We start from the raw sequence: 5,508 nt of genomic DNA, 5'->3' as shown, positions 1-5,508 counted from the left end.
AAAAGCAGATATTACTTTGCCAACAAAGGTCCGTCTAGTCAAGGCTATGGTTTTTCCAGTGGTCATGTATGGATGTGAAAGTTGGACTGTGAAGAAAGCTGAGTGCTGAAGAATTGATGCTTGTGAACTGTGGTGTTGGAGAAGACTCTCGAGAGTCCCTTGGACTGCAAGGAGATCCAACCAGTCCATTCTGAGGGAGATCAGCCCTGGGATTTCTTTGGAAGGACTGATGCTAAAGCTGAAACTCCAGTACTTTGGCCACCTCATGCGAAGAGTTGACTCATTGGAAAAGACTCTGATGCTGGGAGGGATTGGGGGCAGGAGGAGAAGGGGACGACAGAGGATGAGATGGCTGGATGGCATCACTGACTTGATGGACGTGAGTTTAAGTGAACTCCTGGAGTTGGTGATGGACAGGGAGGCCTGGCATGCTGAGATTCATGGGGTCACAAAGAGTCGAACACGACTGAGCGACTGAACTGAACTGAACTGAGGTCGATCATAGCTTTTCTTCCAAGGAGCAAGTGTCTTTTAATTTCATAGCTGCAGTCACCATCTGCAGTGATTTTGGAGCCCAAGAAAATAAAGTCTCTCACTGTTTCCATTGTTCCCCTATCTATTCACCATGAAGTGATGGGACTGGATGCCATGATCTTAGTTTTCTGAATGTTGAGTTTTAAGCCAAATTTTTCACTGGAGAAATATAAAAAGTTGTTTTTTTTTTTTTTTTTAACTGAGCTTTACCTGAGATTGGCTACATGAGCCTGCTTTAATGAACTCGATGATGAACTCTTTCCTCTTTCAGTACTAAAACATGTTTCCTCTGCCTAGACTAGTTTCTTCCCATTCTTCTTAGGACTAATTCCTACTCATCTTTCAGGTTTCAATGTCATTTCTTTAGCAACCCAAATCTAAAGTCTTCTTTAGATGTGGAGATTATTCTCGTTACTCTATTACTGTCATTCATAGCAACTGTTCTTTTCCTCCATAAAAGTTCTCACAATTTGTAGTTATATGTTAAGTGTATATTTATTTATGTATTTATTTACTATCTATTCTAACTCACCCACACGACTGTAACTCCAAGAGGGCAGGGTCTATGTTTTATTCACTCACTCTTCACCTAGCACTTAACAAAAACTTCCTGTCCTATATGTCTATTGAATGAAGGAATCATTGATTTCTGGTCTCATCTGGGGACCTATTCTTACCATATTTTCCAGTTTCTTTATAAAAGAACTTTGTTAGTATTCTATTGTTAGTATTATCCTTGTCAGTATTCCTTGTTTTTATCAAGGAATATTGTTAGTGTTCAGTTTCAATTTTAGAAAATGTTTCCTCATATGAAAACATGCCAGGCTTCTTTGAAGAAACATTCCCCTCTGAGGCATGGTTTTAAGAATAATTAAATGTTTGATCAACCAACTAAATCATTTTTTTAAAAAGTTAAATAGAATCTTTGTGCTCACTGAGATATATAATCCACATTAATATTAGTTACTATATGTAATAACAGACCCAAGTCAATATTTCCAGGAATCATTTCTTGCTAGCAACAATATTAATAATGAGTTGCCACTATCCAGACATACACATAAATACTAAAAAGAACAGTTTCTCTCCTTTCCCTTGAGGTTTTTTATACTTAAAGAAACGAGACATAAATAAGAAGTCTGAAATAGGAGACATTTTGGAAGTCTTTTTTTTTTATTCCAGTTTCTTTTCTGATTTTGTTTTTTTATTTCCTCGTGTGGCTTTCACTCTTTTTTTCTCTTTGTCTATCTTCTCCTTTGTTTTAATGATATTAAAAATGCCCCCTAAATTCTAGCATTTACTGAAATCAAACTGCATTTTTTTCTTTCCTGGTAATCAGGAAATTACCTTAATTTCAGATCCAAATATCCCAGAGAAGTCACATTTTTCTCAAATGTTGATACAACTGCCAGCCAGCCAACCAATGCCTGTGGCCTGGGGATCCCCTTCTAGAAGAAAGAGATACTCTAGGGCTCACATCTAGGGCTCCTGGCAGGTAATTCAATAAATCATAGTCATCAGATCCTCTGTAAAGGATATCTGCTTCCCACTCCCACCTATAGATATCCTATGGGAATACCAAGGAACATAAATAACACAGCTTTCTATGAAACACTTCTCATTCATGATTTCATTTAATTCTTTCAACAAACCTGTGAGGTAGATTATTATTAGCATCCCATTTTATATAAAAAACGCTGAAGTTCAGAGAGATAAAATGACTTTACCAAAGTTGCATGTGTGCGTACTCAGTCATGTTCGACTCTGCAACCCTATGGACTGTAGCCCCCCAGGCTCCTCTGTTTATGGGATTCTCCAGGCAAGAGTACTGGACTGGGTTGCCATGCCCTCCTCTAGGGTACCTTCCTGACCCAGGGACTGAACCCACATCTCTTGTGTCTCCTGCATTGGCAGGCAGATTTTTTACCCACTGAGTCACTTGGGAAGCCCTTCCCAAGGTTACTCACCTAGTAATTACGCCTCACCAGAATTAAGGCTCCAAGTAGGCTACAACTTGGGAGAAGGCAATGGCACCCCACTCCAGTACTGTTGCCTAGAAAATCCCATGGACGGAGGAGCCTGGTGGGCTGCAGTCCATGGGGTCGCTAAGAGACGGACACGACTGAGCGACTTCACTTTCACTTTCCACTTTCATGCATTGGAGAAGGAAATGGCAACCCACTCCAGTGTTCTTGCCTGGAGAATCCCATGGACGGAGGAGCCTGGTAGGCTGCAGTCCACGGGGTCGCACAGAGTCAGACACGACTGAAGCGACTTAGCAGCAGCAGCAGCAGGCTACAACTCCATAATTTGTGATCTTTCTACCAAAGCAAAAACACACCTCCATAACAAGAGTAGGAATAGGAACAATGGCAAGTAAAGGAACACAACCCCTTTAGAAAGGAAGCTTTCTAAAAACCATGACGTGGTTAAAAACCTTCATGGAACTTCTTACTGCCTCATTTCACCTACCGTTCTCCTTTAAATGAAATGTGCACAAACATTTTATACAGCAAAAGGTGTCCTAGTGAGAAGAGTCACCACCTATTTATAGGCCACTCTATCCAGAGGTGACATATTCTAACCAGGCAGCAGTCTATAGCCAGGTTAGCAGTGAGTAGCCTCTCTAATGTAGACCCTTATCATCTCTTGCCTGGACGATTACAAAAGCCTCCCAACACGATTTCATGCCCCTGATCTTGTCCTCCTTCAATCCATGCTTCACATTTATGACTGGTAGTGTTTCTGAAGTACAAACCTGTTTATGCCCTTCCTTACTTAAAATCCCTCAATGGCTTCTGTTATGGGCTGAATTGTGTCCCGTAAAAATTCATATCTTAAAGTCCTAACCTCTAGTATCTCTGATGTAACTGTATTTGAAGACAGGGTCTTTAAAGAGATAATTAGGTTGAAATGAGGTTATTAGAGTGGGCCCTAATCCAATCTAATTGGTGTCCTTATAAGAAAAGGAAATTTAGACACAGACACATAGAGAGAGAAGACCGTATGAAGACACAGGGAGAAGACAACCTTCCGCAAGCCAAGGAAAGAAGTCTCAGAAGAAATCAAACCTGTTGATCGCTTAATCTTGGACTTTTAGCCTCCAGAATTTTGAGAAAATAAGTTTCTGTTATTTAGCTCCGAAGTTATGGTACTTTTGTTTAGCAGGTCTGAGAAATTAATATAACTTCCCAATGGCTACAACATAAAATGTAACTTCTTAGTGTGGCATTCTAGGTCCTTCATGACCCAACTCCTGCTTCTGGCTATGCCCTATCTTTGACCATACACTCTAGAACATTAAATGTTTCTTATATATATATCTTTGCCTAAAGTATTCTAGTCTCTTTCTCATTTTATCCTCTAAAACTTAGCTCCTTGAGAGGTAGGGAAACAGTTTTCTGTCTGTGTGATATCCTTGATCCACAGTGAGGAGTCAACTTATTCTCTTTGTCAAAGCCTCAGGCTGGCAGCTTCCTTATTTAATTTCAAAGTTAAGAAAAGACCGGCATATGGATCTTAAGACACTGAAAACATGATCCATGAGTTTCAGCTGTCTTCACTGTGTCTTTCTCTTCTAGCTTCCATTTTTTCTTTATCAGGTTCTTTGGATTCCCATGTGTGTGTGCTAAGTTGCTTCAGTCATGTCCAACTCTTTGTGACCCCATGGACTCTAGCCCGCCAGGCTCCTCTGTCCATGGCATTTTCCAGGCAAGAATACTGGAGTGGATTGCCATGCTCTCCTCTCTTTGGTTTCCCAATTCTGTCTAAATGTGGATATTCCTGTCAGGCACAGGTAATTCCTAGAGGAGGTAGGAATTCTCTTTCTCTTTCACCCATCTCTATTTTCTCTCATGCACTGTTATTATTCTCTCCTGCCACAGAAGGCCTTCCTCTGTGCCACCAGGGAAGAAAGATGTGGCAGCTTCAAGCTTATATAGTCCCATTTTAGCAAGCCAAATGGAAAAAAAAAAAAAAAGACTTTCTTCTGGGAAAAGGTTCTAACTAATCTTTGGTCATATGCCTGATCCTTGGACCAATTATTATTGCAGGGGAATGAGGTACCAGGACTGCCCCAACCTGAAACAAATTCTCCATGCTGCTGTCCCTTCACTCCCAGCAACATACACAGATACTTTGGCTAAAGGTGGTGGGGTGATAGGGTCTTTCTAGAAAATTTATTAGCTACAACACATGTTAAAGTGAGTACTGATAAAGACTTATACACAAATGTTTATAGCCCCTTTATAATAGCCAGAAGACCTTCCCTGGTGGCTCAGACAGTAAAGAAACCGCCTGTAATGTGGGACACCTGGGTTCGATCCTTGGGTTGGGAAGATCACCTGGAGACGGGAAAGGCTACCCACTCCAGTATTCTGGCCTAGAGAATTCCATGGAAGAGTTGGTAGGCTACAGTCCATGGGTTCGCAAAGAGTGAGAGACTTTCAATAGCCATAAGCTGAAAATGACCCAATGTCCTCCAACAAATAATTAGACGAACAAAGTATATAAATCTAACAAAATCTCAGCAATAAATAAAAAAGAACTACTGCTAAACACAACAATGTGGGTGGACTTCAAAAATATCATGCTGAGCAAAAAGAAGTATATATAGACACAGGTATATTATATAATTCTATTTAATTAAAACTTTGAAAAAGCTATATCTAATTTATATTGACAGAAATCTATAGTGGTTGCCTAGGTGTGTGTATCAGAGAAGGCAATGGCACCCCACTCCAGTACTCTCCCCTGGAAAATCCCATGGATGGAGGAGCCTGGTAGGCTGCAGTCCATGGCGTCACTAAGAGTCAGACACGACTGAGCGACTTCACTTTCACTTTTCACTTTCATGCATTGGAGAAGAAAATGGCAACCCACTCCAGTGTTCTTGCCTGGAGAATCCCAGGGACGGGGGAGCCTGGTGGGCTGCTGTCTATGGGGTTGCACAGAGTCGGACACAACTGAAGCGAC

This window comes from Bison bison, unplaced genomic scaffold (genome assembly GCF_000754665.1).
Source record: "Bison bison bison isolate TAMUID 2011002044 unplaced genomic scaffold, Bison_UMD1.0 scf7180017864352, whole genome shotgun sequence".
Lineage (NCBI taxonomy): Eukaryota > Metazoa > Chordata > Mammalia > Artiodactyla > Bovidae > Bison > Bison bison.
This window is presented reverse-complemented; position numbering follows the sequence as displayed.